The sequence below is a fragment of the Zeus faber genome (assembly GCF_960531495.2).
Source record: "Zeus faber genome assembly, chromosome: 15".
Classification (NCBI taxonomy): Eukaryota; Metazoa; Chordata; class Actinopteri; order Zeiformes; family Zeidae; genus Zeus; species Zeus faber.
This window is the reverse complement of record NC_137194.1, coordinates 19,915,276-19,931,071: the sequence shown is the minus strand read 5'-3', so window position 1 is coordinate 19,931,071 and position 15,796 is coordinate 19,915,276. Positions and strand designations below refer to the sequence as shown.

Genomic DNA, 15,796 nt, shown 5'->3' with positions numbered 1-15,796 from the left:
TCCGTCCACACCACCCTCGTTAGGTGGAGGCTTTGCTATAGGTTTCGTCAGCTCTCCTTCAGTCTGCACCTCATCTGTGCTGCTGCGTCCTGAGCTTGTGTGTGTGTGTGTGTGTGTGTGTGTGTGTGTGTGTGTGTGTGTGTGTGTGTGTGTGTGTGTGCGTGTGTGCGTGTGTGCGTGCGTGCGTGCGTGCGTGCGTGCGTGCGTGCGTGCGTGCGCGCGTGCGCCTCATTATTGCAGTCAGGTGGATGTGTGTGTGCGGGAGGGGGGCGGGGAAGAGCGATTGCGCTGTTGATGCAGGGAGAATGGAACAACGGGGAGCTTCCTTCAGTGTCCACAGCTGTTAATTAATCAAACACATGCACTGATAAAGAGGCTTTACACACACACACTGGCAATGGTAAGGAGGCCATGCACACACACACGCACACGGTTTTTACTTCCCTTCAAGACTCTCTGAGCCATTCTGCCCACCCTTCCCCGCTGTTCTCATCCCGACACTCTTCTCCAGTCGGCTTGCCGTGTTTGCAGAGCCCACCGCTCACCCCCACACCCCCAAATTCTGTGATCTTACAGCCTTCTCCTCCCCTATCATATGCAAACACTCACATGCGCTCCCACTCCAACACATACACACAACAGAGACAGACTTAGAAGAGGGTACTTCAGCACATTACTAGAAAGTGGGGCGTGCCTGTGGACCGCGTGCGTGCGCGCGTGCGTGTGCGTGCGCGCGTGTGTTACCCCCAACCCAAGGAGAGCTGTTAATCTTGGCTGGTGGATTGAAAGGGAACCTATTATGAAAAACTCGCTTTTTTCAGTGCTTCTGCACAAACAGAAATAAAACAACCCAGTCAGTATTTTTTGTGAGCTGTGTATTTCATAAAAACGAGTCCTACGTCACATTGAGACTCAATAGAAATAGAACCACCCCCCCGTCTGAATTCCGACCGCAGCTGGCGCGCCACCGGACGTGCTAGCATTGAAGATAAGAGCTAAGCATGGCAAGTGCTATGTTGTTGGCCGCACAGACCAGCACAAATCTTGTCCACAAGAAAGAGGAAATAATACCAACTGTCCGTGACAAAGCTGCTGAGAAGGTGTGTGTGTGTGTGTGTGTGTGTGTGTGTGTGTGTGTGTGTGTGTGTGTGTGTGTGTGTGTGTGTGTGTGTGTGTGTGTGTGTGTGTGTGTGTGTGTGTGTGTGTGTGTGTGTGTGTGTGTGTGATCCGTGCGGATCATCCAAAGTCGTGACAAACTTTTGAATTAGGCCTTGTAGGTCTAATATTAGATGAAATTCAGCAACTGGATTGGTTATGTCTGACCTCAAATTTGTTCTGAAATAGATTTGGGTGGACTGCTAAGCTTAACTAAGTGAATGTTTGCATACTTCATACAACTCAACACTGCTGCTTATGCTCAAACTACATTGGCTCACAGAACCAGGGGCCTCAGTAGGGAGGCGACACACTGAAACAGAACGTCAGGTACGGGAGTGGTTTAGAGGCATGTTAGGATGGCTAGAATGCATACAGTAATCTGACTTGTATTTTCAGCAAAAAGCATAAAGGCATGTTTTGAGAACCTCAGAGACCTATATTTACTTGTTGAAAAAGAGCATAATAAATCCCCTTTAACCCGACTGCTGTCTAATTTTGATCATACAAACAGTCGTTCAATGTGCAGAGGAAGAATAGCTAATGATGAAATGAAAACACACACACATACACACACATACATCTTCTGCTCAACAACAAGGTGTATTTTATTTGTTTTTTGTTTTTCTCATTGTTCCCTTGTCCTCTGTGATCAAGGACCTTCAAACAAACAAGTATGGAGGGAGAATGAAAAAGCAGCGTGCGTGCAGGCGCTCGGATCTTTACCATCAAATTTTTTGCGAGGGTCAAAGTTCCCCGGCAGCCGGAGAACGTGCTCTGATTGGCTGCGGAGAGGTGAAATTAAAACCACGGTAAACTTTTGACCCCGTAGGAACTGAGGAAGGAACGCCCATAGCTGGTGTGCGAGAGTGTGTCTCTCTCTCTCTCTCTCTCGCTCTCTCTCTCTCTCTCTCTCTCTCGCTCACTTGCGCGCTCTGTTTTTTCCCTCCCTCGCTCCCTCGCCCGCTCGCTCGATCTCTGTCACTCAACCCCCTCCCTCGTCTCCCTCTTTTTTCCCCTGCCATTCTGTCTTTCACCCTCGTTGTGCTCTCTCTCGCTCTCTCTCTCTCCGCCCTACTCATCCCTTTCTTTCCCCTCACTCCATTCCATTGTCCCCCCCCCCCTAGTCCTCAATGATTTTGTGCCTTGCTGCATATAGCGTGATGAGTAGCAGAGGAGAGAAGTAGAGGGGGATAGAGGCACAGAGCAGGAAAAAGCTGGGGGAGGGGAAGAGAGAGGAGGAGGAGACAGCCGGCGGGGGGGGGGACGCAATCTAGAAAGACGGAGAGAGAGAGAGGACAGAAAATGAGGGAGGGAGGGAGAGCGAGGCAGGAAGGAGGAATGCAGTTGACAGTGTGCCACACTCACACAGGCTGCTCTCTGTTTTTCAAGTAGAGAGAAGGAACTGAAAAGACGAGGAACGAGTGTCTTAAAAGATGTGCGGCGGTGGCTGCTCTGAGTGGCAGGGCGGGTGGGTGGGGGGGCAATCTTTATGGCTAATGTTTGCTCGCATTACACATCAAACGGCTGGGGGGGGGGGGTCGGCTGCTTGAACATTATTTCATGAACTCGCTAAAAAGCACAGCTTTCCGACTCTCACCAGCTGCTTTGATTTTTTATTTTTTTTATTTTTTTTGCATGCTGGCAGGCATGTGGACACACGCATTCGGTCATTACTGATTTCTTGACTGCACCATGTGCCAGACCAATGTGTAAAGCTAATTGCTTTTGCTCCCGTCTCCTGCAGACAGATCTACAACCGCAGCTAATACTGTAAAAAAAAAAAATATTTTTTTTTTTTATTCTTCCCCCTCATTCTGAGGAGACCTTTGGACGCACACACTCCGAGACAAACTCAAACCCTCGCGTCCACCCGTCGCCGTCTACTCATGTTCCACATCCCCGGTATCAAAGCTCAGAGACATGGTCATTTTCAAGGTTTGAATGCTCAGGCACGCCTGTGCCGTCTAGACCAGACGCCAAGGACGTGGATGCGGTGGCGTCGGCCGGAGATCAGCGCTACTGGCTGGCGGAGACCTGGCCGGTACCTAGTGAGTTAACCAGACAGGGCTGGGGGAGGGTGAGGGAGAGAGAGGGGGGGATGGTGCGATGGTGGAGAGGAGCTTCACTGAGGCTGCGTTCTGGTCCTCTAGCTCCCACTGCACAATGGGCACCATATGGTCCGTCCTAATGCATGGAAGTCGCAACAACTCTCCTGCCTCCCTAAACTCTCTCTCCTCTCCTCTGCTCTCCTCTCCTCTCATCCCTGATCCTCCCTCTCTTCTCTCATCTCCTCACCTCTCATCTCACGTCCTCGTTTTTCCTTCCCTTTCCTTTTCACATCTCATTTCTCGTCCTCACTCCTCTTCTCCTCTTTTCTTTTTTCCTCTGTTCTTCTCTCCTGTTCTCCTTATGCTTCCCCCTCCCCGCCGCCGCCACCACCAGGCAATTACCTCACACAAGCGACAGCCCATTAGATAAAGAACACACACACACACACACACACACACACACACACACACACACACACACTATATAAACACCACACCTATCCACACACATCATGTCCCCCATTAGGTAAGGAGCATCCTACCGGCATGCACACGTAGCTACAATTCTCAAAATAAGAAGTACCTTGCACAAACATTTTGATGTGCACACACATACACAACCACAAACTTCCACACATGTAGACACACACACACACACACGCATAAAGATAGAAAATGGCTCCATCCCCCTCTAATGGGAAAGTAGATTGATACAGACAGAGTAAAAAAGATTTCTCAAGATGTCGCTCTCTCCCTGCTTAGCTCCCTCCACTTTAAATATTTAAAGCAACCGTGGTATTTTTCTTCTTTTTTTTTTTTTTTTTTTTTTTTGGCCATTGTACAGCCATAGAATTGTTGATTTTCTTTGATGCTAATGTGAGTTCACTGATGGCACGGAGCAGGAACAGAACACACACACAACACAATCAATCCTCGTATGTATCGATGTGGACATGTGGCACACAAGCCAATTGCAAATCGATAGTTGATTGGATGATGTATGCTCGCACACAGGATGTTTGCACCTCTTGGCCTCTGTTTTATTTAAGGTGTGTCGGCTCCAGCGTGGCGGGCGCCGTGTTTGTTTGCGGGTGGTTTTGCATGTTGCCATGCAGTTTTCCTTTTGTGCTTTTGTCTGTGGGAGTGATGGATGGCAGACAGGCAGCTAATGTGATTTAGATGCTCCACCAGGGTGTGTGTCTGTGTGTGTGTGTGTGTGTGTGTGTGTGTGTGTGTGTGTGTGTAGGCTTGTGTTTTTGTTTGCCTTCACGTGTTCCCACTCCTCTGAGTCTCACTCTCTCTCTCGTCTCGCTCGCTCGCTCGTTCCCCCACCCTGGGTTATTTTTCCTGTGCTGTGCAGTTTTTGACTCTGAACAAATAAATAGAGGAAGGGGGGAGTGCCGGGGGAGCTGGTGTGGTGATTCTGCCCTCTCACTGTCAGCACAGAGAGGGTGAAAATGTGAGGGAGGGGTGGAGGGAGTAGGAGGGGGAGGTGAAGACTATGTTCTGTCTCTAAGACCACACTCATGTGCTATTGTGAACCAATGTATGTGCCATTCCCAGCTCTCACAGGTGTGTGTGCATGTGTGGGGGGGGGAATGTAACACACAAATGTGTGGAAAAGAAGAATTCTCGTGGCACCTTAAGTCACTTGAGTTTCATTCACATGCAATTATCTTTTGAGAAAAGCATTTTTGCAGCATTTTCTATGTCGCTCTCCCCACATTAATCTTCAATTCATCTCCCGTCTACTGGTCTCACTGTGTGGCTAATTATGGTGGCACGGACTACTGATAATGACCAATATTGATTTTATGTTAATCTTTTAATAAAATATCGTCATTTGATGTTTGGAATCCATGCTCTTGTGTATCCAGGTAGATGCCTGGATTAAACGATGAGGGGGAAGGAGGCCGACGACAGTTAGTGATTGTCTAAGTGTGACTTGCATGTTCTCTCCTGTTGGGCAGCCGGGGTGGGGGTTCGGGATGTGGGGGAGTGGCTTATTGATTGACCTATTACACTAATGAGGCCTGAATAGCCTCCAGTGTCAGTCCCGGCTCAAGCAGTGTCCGGCTCCTGAGCCTGATGGGATTCCTAGTGGGTCTGCATGTTTGATAGCAGTGTAGATTAATTCACCTATGGTGGAAACTATGCAGTTTTTTCATCTTGTAGATTATTTGACAATTGGTCACTGAGTGCAAGCCATTTCCGTGACGATCTCTCTCACTCTTTGGGTCAGTGTCGGAGACAAAACTATATTCAGGTCAGCCATCTGGGGAGAACACAAAATCAATTCAGTTTAATTCTCTGTTCCTGTGCATGTTTCTCATGTCTTCATAGACCTTGGGAAAATCTTTTTCGACACACCACGTTGGCTTCTTTTTGGAGTCAAGCCAGGGTTTCCATTAGAAAAAAAATTGGTGCCGGTCCACGTGTCCTGGAAGATTTCAATGTCCTGGACAAACGGGAGAGGATTCCGGTCAAATATAATCTGTGTTTCTTGAGTTTAAAAAAATATAATGAAAAGTTGTCAACAAACCACCACGTGGATGAATATATACTATTTTTTACTTAAACTTCAGCATCCATTCTTATTTTACTTCCATTGTTATATTCTTATTACATCTTATTTGGCGGAACTATAAACTTAAGTCAATTTCAAACACGATGCACAATACTTCTTCTGAAATTAGCCAGGCAGCTGCTGTTGAGGGTTTTGGTTACAAAGCGAGTCCATGGCTTGTTTACTGTGGCGAGTGGGATTAAGACCAGATTAAGACTTGGTAACAAAACAAACCCACCACTAGAAATGCTGGACTCATGTTGAGCGGAGAAGCTATGAGGGAGAGGCCAGTGTTGGGGTGGAAATGTGTAAGTCTGCGTAATTGACAGCAGTTGCCAACGAGGCTGATTTGTGTTTAATCAAAGCCATTCCAGTTCAGTAGGGGCCATGTTTGTTGTGGAAATGAAGAGGGCGCTGACAGAGGTAAGTTTGCAGGCCAAATTGGCCCCCTACTATTTTGTTAGGAGCCCATTGTCAATCATCAGGAGGTCAATGTAAAACAACAGAAGCACCTGGGAATCAAACTCGAAATTATGTCCTTAAGTCGACGTTTTGAGAGAATTGGAAAGCACTTGGTAAGTGTTTCGGAACAGTGCTTCACTCGTGGGAGGGAAATGTATTTGATTAATTTACCTCGGTAATCCACGTTAGGAACGCGCATCAGCAATTTTATTTACAGTATGTAATTAATGCGAACCAGGCCTTGTAATTAAATATTTTCACAAAATACATCTTTTAAATGGACCTCGATTGGAATCTATGCTCCAGTTTACATTTTGCGCCCAGAAAAATAGAGCAGAGGCGTGAAAAAGGGCGAGGGGTTTCGGAGCCTCGCGGCATGGCGTTTTCACGACCATGACGCTTCTGCTTGGTGTGACCTTCCATGTTGATTAACATGGCAGCGTAGCAGAAGTGCTTTCGTGTCGCTGACATGTCGCTTTGGCTGTGGCCCTACTTAAGTTCCATGTTCTTTGGACTAGGTTCTCCTCTTTAAAAATTCCAAATTCACCCCTGCCGGTGCATATTTGCACCTGGTGTCCCACCCATGGCCCAACACCCCATATCAGTGTCTGCAATTTTCACCTCTTGACTTTCCTTTTGGACAACAGACAGAAATGCAACTTAATGGCATGCACAGGCAGTTTGACATGTAGATGAGGTCACATGTCCTGAGAACACACAATTAAGTGGGGTTATAACAGACATTTAACATTTGAGTCGGTTGAGATACGTACGCAAGCAACTGTTTGGTGGTTAATAGACTCCCAGAGATGATCCTCCGTGGTCTGATAATGCACATGGCCAACATAAATGATGGATTCCAGCGAGGTGTATTTCCTTCTTTGCCTGACAATAAACCAGACTTGATGTAAGGGTGCTAAGGGTTACCAGACTCACAAGGTTACAGTTTTCTTGTTATTTTCCAGTGTTTGCTTTTAATCATTCGATACCCCCCGACCCCTTCCCCTATGCTCTCACACACACACACACACACACACAGTAACATACCATGAAGCACATGCACTTATTTACCCTGTCATCCCACACATGGCTGGTATTGTTCTTCCTGGTTCAGTTGAAGGTGACAGATGAGGACATGTGCCTTTTTGCCACTCTCCTATCTTATCTGCAGAGTGTTTGTTGCCTCTGCACATTGTTGCTGCACTGAAGGAATGAAGGGCCACAGGAATGTGTCCCTTCATTACGTTCCCCTTTATACTCCCTTGCGCTATCTGACTAGTTGAGAAAGTTTCCTTACAAACGTGTACGCACGCGCGCACAGACACACACACACACGTGTTGGCACGTGGCTGAGTTCATAATTGATTAGCCAGGTTTGAACAAACACTGTCAATGTCCATTTTCTTCATGACTGTTGGGCTGCGTGAAATGAGACCATGATTGAGCCTCGCTATTTAATGCCCTCAGTCACTTTTATTGTCAGGCACTATTTAGGATTCTCCAACGAGCCTGGCTAGGATTAAGTGTCTTTTTATTGATAAATTCCTTCTTTTTAGATAGCAACACCGATTTCTTCTGTTAGAAGTCACTGAGAAGCACAACGACTGGCGGCTGGAAGCACAAAGAGCTTGTAACTTGGTTTTACTGCCCAGGTTCTCCTGGCTATTCTGGGATTTGAACCGACAGCCCCCTGATCTAAGGCCCGTTTTTCTCGAGACTTTCCTGCGTTTGCAACTCGGCTACATTTAAATATGCTTCAAGACATTAAGCGCTCTTTCTGTGACTGAAAACTTCAAGGTTTGGTTTCATATTTACATCAATACAAACGCTCAATATCAGACGTTTGGTTTCCCCCAATATTGTGAAATTGAAATCTAGCTTGATTAAGTACCAGCAAGTAAGACAGGCACTTGTTTTTGTCTCAAATGGCTAAATGACACAATTAGGTCATAATTAGGAAATGGGCTGCGTGCGAGCAGTGTGCCATTTACTCTTTCAGTTTCCAACTGTGGCTGTGTATATACAGAGGAAGCTGAAAGAAAAGATTACCAATTTTCCTATTATGAGTGTGAGATTGCATTCTAAACACAAGTTTGCAGTACAAATTTGTTTTGCAGTGGCATTGGGCTGTCATTATATCAACCTGACGGATGATACATACAGAAGAATCTTTTGTGATACCTTCTTTTTTTTTTTTTTTTTTTTTTTCATACCTTGTCGGACAATTTTCGCGTCTCTCTGGAAGACGGGAAACACTGATCTATGACACTGTTTTGACGGCCTAACATGAGTGGAGGACACTGTAGTGTAGTTAAGTGTGTTTCCTCTGCCTTCTTGGAAAGTTAAAAAAATAAAAAGCCCATTTCCTCGTTTTGAATATGCAAATAGCTATTTTATGGCAGGTTATTGACGCACCCTAGATGGCTGGCTGAGCTTTAGACCTGCCTGGCCTATTTCTGCACCGCGCTCGGATCTGCCACTTTTCCAAACCTACACCCCTCTCTCCCCTCCTCGCTAATCTCTTTCTGGAGTGTGGAGTTTGGAGCATTGCGCTGTATGATGTAAATAAAGGTAATTGATCTAAAGATGGAAAGTTCACTCGAACGCTGTGTCTGAACTTTGGGGACAATTTGTTTCCAGCAAGGCTAGTTAAGGATTGTACTCCATCAAAGCGCCATTTGACATGGAATTTCAAAGGGCCTCGCCCTCGATTGGGGACACTGGAGAGTGGCGCTTCTTTGTGTGAGAGTTGAAAAGAGGCGTTCTGTCTTGTATGGGTCCGTTTAAAAAAAAAAAAAATGAGCGGAGCGGTTAAAGAATGCTCCCTCTCTGGTAGCCCCACGTTGGTGGAGCTACGCTGTGGACTTAGTTTTTTATTAGCCTCTGTGGTCTGATTTGTTTAAGGGGAGGCGAGGCGCCAAGATGTGGCTTGGCTGCCTTTCTGTTCCAGTGTGAGTGCTGCTTTTGTTAGAGGGGACTGGGCTAAGCAAAACTAAAAAGGAGTCATCCAGAGTGCACACGCACACACACACACACACACACACGCACACACACACGCGAGAGCTTTATATTCATACAAACTACATCTCTATGTTGGCTTCATTGTGTTGATGCTAACACATCGTCAGTCTTTTTCACAGACACAACAGTGGAACGTGAAAGACATAAAGACAAAGAGTAATTCATAGAAGAAGAAAAAAATGGAACCTACTTTGAGTATCTGTCAAACAATAATGGCGTGTGAGCATGCTTTTGCATAGTGTCATTTGCTAATCCTTCTCCAGAGGGCATGGTGATACAGAAAAGTTTTCATTGTCATTGGATGAGGGTTTGTCATAGAGATAGTCTCTGCTGCATCGTCGTGTGTGGACCGCAGCTCTGTAGTCAAAATACTAGAGCACTCACACAGGCCAAGTGGTCTCTTCAGTAAAAATCATGATTACATTTTTTTTTACCTTTTTAGCTGTTTCCGAGTCCACCTTGAAGTTTAGTTGTGCTTTCCTAACAAGAGGAAGGTAAATTTTAATTATTTAGTGTGTTAAAATGGTGCACTAATGCGCGCGCGTGCACACACACACACACACACACACACACACACACACACACACACACACACACACACACACACACACACACACACACACACACTCTGAAGCGATTGTAGTGTAAAATCAAAGGCTGGCTCTCTCCAGCATGTTGTAATTGAGGACTGCACAGATAAGCGTTGGGAGTGCACATGTCAAGAGGAGGAGTGGCAGACTGTAAAAGGCCTTGGTGAGTGTGACTGCACTCTTAACATTCCTCCATTGCATCTTAAGCTCATTCACGCCGCTTTTACATTCATAGCTTTTCGCCTGTATGAGCAGCACCACACGCCGCTAACTGCCATTTATTCACTGTGTTCTTTATGGCTGTGTCAGAGTGAGCACAAAGAGCCATATAATGATCTCACTAAAGGCGTTCCAGTTCCAGCTCGTACACAGGGTGCTTCTTTTACAAACATTTCGGCAAAATGGAGACCATCCTTCCTTGTCGCGGGTGAAGCTATAAATTTCTTCCTGCTTAAGCAGCCGTTTATACTCAGTCAGTCTCTCTCTCTCGCTCTCTCAGTTGATAGAAAAACACATCGGATGAAGGAGGGTCTTTGCGAGAGTCCATAACTACATCACTAAACTAGAGCACCCCCCCGTACCCTCCTCCCCCAACCAGCCAACCCCACACCGCCACCCCCATCGACAGCCCCCATCTGCTCCCAATCATGGGGTACAGCCAGCGGTCAGGTCGCCAATGGTGGACAGCAACGCAGGAGGACACATGTGCGCACATTGCATGTGACAATGAATGAATGAATGAACACATACTATTAGAATAGGGGGAAAATAACCCTGTGTATTAGTGTACACAAACACACACATTCATTTTGAATCTCGCACACACACACACACACAAACCCAAGCCCAAGCCCAGCAACAGATGAACGCAAGACATCCTGGCAGTGTGCTTCAGTGATGACAGGGCGTCATGGAAACAATCCGCTTTCTCCATGGTTACACACTCTTTACCCCCACTGGATACTCTTGTGATTGTTACAACAGACCACTTGTGCTTCTATAACAACCCAGTAGGGCCAACAGGCAAGCACCACGCATGTAGACACAGTGGACAGTTCCATATCAAAATCCAAATTGACTCAAGTTAGCCTATTATGTGGTTTTTGGGATTAGCGTAGGGATACAAGCAAGTGGTGTGTCGTAGTAAAAAAAAAGGCTTGAAGCCTCAAACACAAATCCTCAGTTTTGAAGCTAATGGCTCCCTGTTCTGTCAACCTCCCTCTTGTTGTGTTAGCATTAGCAGAGGGTGTGTGTGTGTGTGTGTGTGTGTGTGTGTGTGTGTGTGTGTGTGTGTGTGTGTGTGTGTGTGTGTGTGTGTGTGTGTGTGTGTGTGTGTGTGTGTGTGTGTGTGTGTGTGTGTGTGTGTGTGTGTGTGTGTGTGTGTTAGAAAGCAGAAGGATGAAGCGTGGTGCAGCAGCCAGCTTCTTATTTCTCCACCACTCATTAAGCTGTTTCCTGTGCAGTGTTCAAGATGCAGATTAATAACGTCGACTGATATTCATTAATATCTCTGTAATAAATATGCAGTGTTGAGCTCAGATGCTTATTATCTCTCTTTGTGTGTGTGTCTCTACCCCCAGACTCCAGCCCAGATAGGACCGCACCTCTGCTTGGAGGCGGGATCAGACCGTTCGTCATCCCGGCGCCGTCGCAAGGTGGGCTCCATCCTGTGCAGTTGGCATGGCAACGGGCTCCAACCCCTGCTGGGTGTAGGTGGACTTGTTTGCGGGAGACGGTTTCTTGTTGTTGCCATATTGTTGCAACATCCCGACCTACCAGAAGACTAAAACAAAGTGAGCAGTTTAACTGTGTGTGTGTGTGTGTGTGTGTGTGTGTGTGTGTGTGTGTGTGTGTGTGTGTGTGTGTGTGTGTGTGTGTGTGTGTGTGTGTGTGTGTGTGTGTGTGTGTGGTTTACTCTATGTAGTGTTTCACAAAGCTTCACAACAATATAGGAAGAGAGACAGAGAGGGGACGGGCAGAGAGAGAGAGAGAAAGAGGTGTGTTATGACTGTAGTTTGTAGCAACAAAGCAGAAGGGAGAGAGGGTTATAGAGGGGAGGGAGAGAGAGTGGATGGAGAGAGAGTGGATGAAATGCGGGCAGAGGGCAAAAAAACAACAGGAACAATGGGAAGAGAAGGAACGGATCGCTCACAGGAAGATGGGAGGAGAAATCAAATTCGTCTTTCGGCTCCACCTGCCACGGAGAGAGAAACGGAGCATTAATCTCTCCCCCCGACAAAACACACACATCGAGACAAATCCACGCCACACGGTCTCTGTTGTACAATCACGTGCACTCACCATCACGCGTCTGCGGACACGCCCCCCACCTCTGCCCCCGAGCAGGAAGTGCTGCGGAGGAATGAGGTTCGCCGGCACTGAGAACAAAAAAGGCAGGCGTGCAGTTCCGCTTTCAGGTGGAGGAAGAGATATGGGCTTAGAACAGGAGAGGATTAGGAGCTGAGGAGGGCGGAGGCTGACGTAGAGCAGAGGCAGGTTGTTTCCTGCCGTAGCAGAAGCATTAGATTGCCGTAGCCTTAGATTTCTCTTTCTGCAATTCATTCATTCATTCATTGGGAAGCTAAGTTTGAGTCCTCCCAGTGTGAAAGGGTTGGAGGAGGGAAGCCATGGCCGCCACTCTACCACGGTGGTGCTGGTGTGACTTTCCATGAGTGGGCCCGGGCGGTGTGCCTCTGTTTTGTCAACAGGGATTATGAAAGACTGGCTGGCTAGCGGGCGTGCGAGGCGACGTCTGGGCTGTCCACATCACCGAGCCCGAGCATGCCTCTACCCCCACCCCACCCCCCCCAAACCTTTTTCACCACAAACCAACCACACCCACCTCCACAGTCCAAGCCAGAAAAAGAACGGAGAGAGAGAGAGAGAGAGAGAGAGAGAGAGAGAGAGAGAGAGAGAGAGAGAGAGAGAGAGAGAGAGAGAGAGAGAGAGAGAGAGAGAGAGAGAGAGAGAGAGAGAGAGAGAGAGAGAGAGAGAGAGAGAGAGAGAGAGAGAGAGAGAGAGTTATCGCACAAACAGGAAGTGTGATGCCATCGCCGCCCTCGGTCGCCACTCTGTCTGACAGTGTTGGGGAGAGGCAGGGGCCTAATTCACCAGTTTAAGCACCGGTGAAGTCTGACTGTTCACACGTCACCTGAGCTGAATCCAAAGGGTTTGCGCTCATAAACCGTAAAGGGCGGCTGCGTTCTGCCCGTTTTTGGACCAAAATCACCGATGGTTGGACTCGACGTGTGAACGTACACTCGGCCCCAATCCCTGCAATTTCTCCCTTTCAATGCCCATTTCTTGGTTTCAGTTAATGGTTTGCTTCTTGTCGTCTTTGTTTAACTTTTTATAATGACTGTGTTTATATCAAGCTCTGTTGAGCTTATTGGGAGCAATGCTTTGATACAAAATGCACTTTACCAGAGATAATGTGTGTTACGGTTTCAAAGGAGTGGAAAGAAAAACACTTGCAGCGTTTTCCTTTTTTTTGCCATGAGCTTGATTTGTTTGGTAAATACAATATCAACATCTCTACATAAAAATTAAAATCAATCATAACTTAAAAATCATGTTCATTTAAATATATTATTGATATTTGAGAAGACCTTAAAATAGCAAATCCACTAATAATATTACTTTGAAATATTATTTTTCCCCAATGTAAAAAAAAAGAATTCCGATGTCCACAATGAAATCTGTCACTTGAATAAATGCCAACATATATTTTCCCCCACTGATCCTTTCTTCCCCAGTCGCCCTTGCACATCTCTCTCTCTCTCTCTCTCTCTCGCGCTCACGCCGCCATCTCCTCCCCTCCATCTTCACTTGTCTGTTTCTCCATTTGCCTCTGTATTTATTTTCTATCTCCTCCTCCGTGCCCTCTGCCTCGTCCCCTCCCTCTATCATCTCCGGCCCCCTCTCTCCTTCCTCCACCTTCACTCCCGCCTGTGCCCCCACCAAGTCAAACCACACAACACCGCCCCACCCAACCAGAGTGTGGTCATGCTTGTAAACAGCTGCCTAATGGGTTTCAAACACACAAACGGCATCAGTCATGAGGGAGACGCGCAAGCTCATTGCCCCTGCCCTCCTTCCACCCTAAATCACGCACACTCCTTTTCATAGAAAAACACTCAGTACACAGTAAGGTTATTACCGTGTTGCTTTCTGGGAGAACAGTCTTCCTGCTTCAACGTACAAAGAAACACTCTCCGTTGGGAGTGGGGACATTAAAGGTACAATCAGTGATATTTTATTTGTTCGTTGCGCAATTTGACCATGATATGTCTGAATTTTGCGTGTATTGTTGACTAATGGCAGTCAGTCACTGTTATTTTTTGATGGCTGCTGTGATTTCAAGCTCTCCAAACAGGCAGCCCGGTCCAGACTGTCTGTTTAGGAGGAAATGCCCCTCACCCCCAGACCTGTCAAGGACCAGGGAACGCTTATTTATTTATATATATATATATATATATATATATATATATATATATATATATATATATATATGGAGATATATATATGGAGATATAGATGTATATATATATATATAGATATATATATATATATATATATATGGAGATATATCTATAGAGAGATATATATATATAGAGATATATAGAGATATATATATGGAGATATCCCTGAACTTGTTTCATTTTAGTTTGTACAAGCATCGACCAACATTCAGTGCCAAACAACTGTCATAGGAAAACCCCAGCGCTACAAAGGCCTTGTGGAGGAGGAGCGTCAGGTTTAGCGATGTTGGTGTACTTTACATGGCTTCAATCAGTCATGATTTGTTGCTAATTGTCCAATGTTGTTGATTGCCACTTAAAAAATGAGTATTGAGCAAGACTGTGTGCTGTCTTCAGTGCCTAAGACGGTTAATTGTCAACTCCGGTTTTAAAATGAACTGTGAAGTCATGAGATCAACATGCGGTGACATCCCAGTGAGTACTGCTCTCTTTTGGACTACAGGGCGGTTTCGGTGACACTGGTTTTGTTCATCAAGACACTCGCAGGACTGGGAATGTACTGTTTTAACCCGGTAGATCAACGGAACTCAGTAATACTCTATGGACACCTGGCTGGTGACCTAAAATAAATCTGGGATTCACTCACCTGTCCCTAATAGCTGGCGTCAAGATGAGTTGATTACACTTACACTCATACCAATTGAATACACCTAACAACTAAATAAAACAAGTCACATAAAACTTCACTGGAGTTCAAAGAACAATGTCTGTTAATCACAGCATGAACTCCTCTCTAGATGGCCTTATTGAAAGCACTATAGTCTGTCCCTGGTCTGGTGTGAAGCGTAGCGACAGGGGACAGTCTCTTGTGTCAAGACCTGTGTGAACCGCCTCCTACAAAAGACAAACCTTTATGAGCAGAGGATATAGTCGCTGCAAGTTGAGTTCGCCCCAAGATCAAAAAACGACTTTGAAAGGATGATTTGCATGTGCATATATGTCTACTCCTATTTGACTCTTGGTTTAACTCAACCGACTGCGAGGGACTGTGATTGTACGGCCGGCTCCACTGCCGATGACAAACGTACTTTACTGTATTGTAAATTACATTGGACAAACATGCCCCTAAATGATGTAATTTGTTGTAATGGAATAACGCTCTCACACACACTTATCTGAGCTGTCTGGGATTCATTCCTCATTTTATTCCTGCTTCTCTGTTTTACAGGCCCAGCACAAGCACCCCTAGCCTGGTCGCCAGTCTGATAAACCGTTTCCGACTTCTTCGGGCTCTAGTTAATGCCTTCCAGGCATCATCGACGGGAGGACACAGTCTATTGTCTTTAAATGAACATGCAGCAGAACAGAGGCAATTGCATGGCAAATGATAACGGCACAATGAAGGGAGTGCACAGACTATAGATCCAGGGAAATATGCCTCTATATAAGACACTTTGTCTTTGACAGCTC

The 15,796-nt window shown here is 46.2% G+C and overlaps 1 protein-coding gene across 1 annotated transcript in view; it reads left to right on the top strand.

Annotated features, from left to right (window-relative positions):
• The window catches only part of LOC307241246 (nuclear receptor coactivator 3-like), a gene marked incomplete at its 3' end in the record, with an annotated part of 53,766 nt that overhangs the window by 19,458 nt on the left and 18,512 nt on the right, over positions 1–15,796 (top strand). The window contains exon 2 of the mRNA XM_080015286.1: positions 11,426–11,500. The remainder of the gene's footprint in view (positions 1–11,425; positions 11,501–15,796) is intronic.